The sequence below is a fragment of the Acanthisitta chloris genome, unplaced genomic scaffold (genome assembly GCF_000695815.1).
Source record: "Acanthisitta chloris isolate BGI_N310 unplaced genomic scaffold, ASM69581v1 scaffold10433, whole genome shotgun sequence".
NCBI classification, from domain to species: domain Eukaryota; kingdom Metazoa; phylum Chordata; class Aves; order Passeriformes; family Acanthisittidae; genus Acanthisitta; species Acanthisitta chloris.
In genome coordinates, this window is record NW_008663338.1 from 21,920 (window position 1) to 24,643 (window position 2,724).

Below are 2,724 nucleotides of genomic sequence, written 5' to 3' on the forward strand. Positions count from 1 at the left end.
CAGCATGAATAAATCTATAATGAGCTGCTTTTGGTAACAAATTTCCAAGCATTGGCACTACTGTTAACTGGCAAACTATAAAACTGTCCAGCTGCAATTTATGGCAGCTCTAATGGCAACAGGGTCTGGATGATCACCTTATGCTGCCACTAAGGACACACCTCACCTGTGATGACAAACACTCAAAGATAGTTTGCAGTGATGCAAAGGTCTTGTTACCTGCTGATGATGACTTATCAGCAGGGACAACAGTTTAATTACAGAGTACCTCTCTTGCTGCCTGCCAAACATTTCTGCTATTCTTCACTCATTTCTTAGCTAAAAAGGAATCAGTCTCCTTATTTTGCACTGGTTCATTGATTCATGGATGGCAGACAGAGTGCTTTTATTAGCTGCGGAGGTGCCTGAATTCTGCGTGTCCCTATCAGAATATAAAAGTCTAGCCCCAGCTGCCCATAAATCCTGATGGATAAGGGAGAAAAGGGCCCAGCTCAGTTAAAGGATGTGGAGGAAATCCCAGACTAGACTTCTCAGAGAGATGTGCAGAACAATGTCTCAAAGGTGGCACTCAGCCCTGACCACGTGGGATCTCTGTCTACACTGACACAGACCAGGATGAAAAGTCTTTCTGTCCTAGTCCTTCTTTCAGGCTCACTCAGAGTGTGGGATCATAGTACCCAAATTGGGATCAGCACTGGCCCAGCAAGAGCAGAAGAACCCTCAATGTGCAGGAACCCTCAGGGTGGGCACAGGCAGCTAAGGTTCAGTGCTTGGCACAGAAGCAGTGAGAAGGTAAATTGTCTGGGAATAATGATATGAAATCAGAAGTCCTTTTGTCTGTGGAAGAGTAATCTGTCTCTGGGCTCTGGGGACCTCCAGCATTTTCTTATCCCATTAAACCCCTGCTCCAAGAGGAGTTTTGAGCATATATTCCCATGAGGGAATATTAATAGTGCTGCCTACTACAGTTTGCACCTTGCAGAGACAAACTCTATCAGTTTGTTTGTTCATATGTCAGCACTTGTTCCTGCAGTGTCCCACCAAAACCTGTAAAATGGGAATCAGAAATCTGATCTGAGAATAATGTTTAAATTTGGGAACTGCTTGTAAAAAATGAGATTTTTTTGCTTCATACACATTGCTCTAAGAAATAAGCAGCTGACAATAAGCAGCTGATAGTAGGAATTTCCTCCCCCCATTTCTAAGCAATTATTTTTGAAGCACTTTTGAAAATTAGAAATATTTTAGCATGGATGCAGAGCAAATGGACATGTTTGGGATGCTCTTGCTTGGCCTAACACACCTTAATTTGGTGTAGAGAAATGGAAAAGCATTATAATCATGAGAACTGGCAGTGAACTACAGTCCTTTAGTTCAAATAACCTTTAAAGTCACTGTTTTCCACTACAAGTTTTTAAGTGCACAGGACTCCATAAAAAGCAAGAATTCAAGATTATTGACTCTCCTGGGGCTTAGCTGCCAGGGATGGTGCAGTGACGAAATAGCAACATAGCAATGAGACTGTATCATGCTGAAAACAAGAGGAGTAAAATCTGCACTTCTGTGAAGACTAATGCGTTTGTTCCAACAACTGAGTTTGTCCTGCTGTGCTTTCCTGATCCCTCAAAGCAAAATATTAGCACCATGTTAGCTGTACTACACAATCCCCCCACATCAGCCTGTGCCTCTGTCCCTTCTGGTCCCTCTCTATGTTCAGTGAACACCTAGGAAGCCTCAGAGTGGATCTGACCATAATACAACTTTTGCCAGAGAACTCAAACATTCATAATGACAGAAATCACAGAATCATTTAGGTTGGAAAGGATCATTGAGTCCAGCCATTAGCCTGAGCACCACACCTACATGTCTTCTAAATATCTTCAGGGTTGGTAACTCCAGCGTTCCCTGGGAAGCCTGACCACCCTTTCAGTAAAGAAACTTTTCCTAATATGTAATCTAAACCTCCCCTGGCACAACCTGAGGCCATTTCATCTTATCACTTGTTACCTGGGGAAAAAAACAGACACTCATCTTGCTACAGCCTCAGTCCAGGTAGTTGTAGAGAGCAACAAGGTCACCCCTCAGCCTCCTTTCTTCATGCCAAACAGCCCCAGCTCCCCCATCTGCTTCTTACAAGACGTGTGCCCCAGGCCCTTCACCACTCTGCTGGCCTGAGGTGACAGGTGCACCTGTCTCAAAGGAGGAGTTTCAACAAGCCCTGCTAACTGCTGTGTGGAGATCCTTTCCCTCCTCTGGCACAGGTGCATCACATCAGACCAGCAGGGCTGGTGATGTGTGCACTGAATCATCACCAAAATGCCTAAATTCTGCTGGTGGCACCAGGCTCTGAGTCAGATATTGATCTGTTGGCTCTTCCCGTTCCTTCCCTTAGCATTCCCTGCAAAGGGAAGGACAGAAGAGAGCACCACTTATACTCCTGATCCCTTAACACTCATCCCAAGATCCTGAAGTCTCTTGATTTCCCTTGGACTTCTTGTTGCAACTTTATCACTGCCTACCTGAAAACCCACTAATGGGTGACAATGTGAGGGCTGTGCCAGGGTAGGACACTCACTGCACAAACTTAACCAGACCCCAGGAAGCAACCAGACTTGCTGAGGTGGGTCTGGTCTGCACACAGGCTTTCTGCTCCCTTCAGAAGGGATATCTGTGCCATCAGCCTCTCTTTAAGGAAGGAGTTTTCACACAGGGTGTAGGCTGACT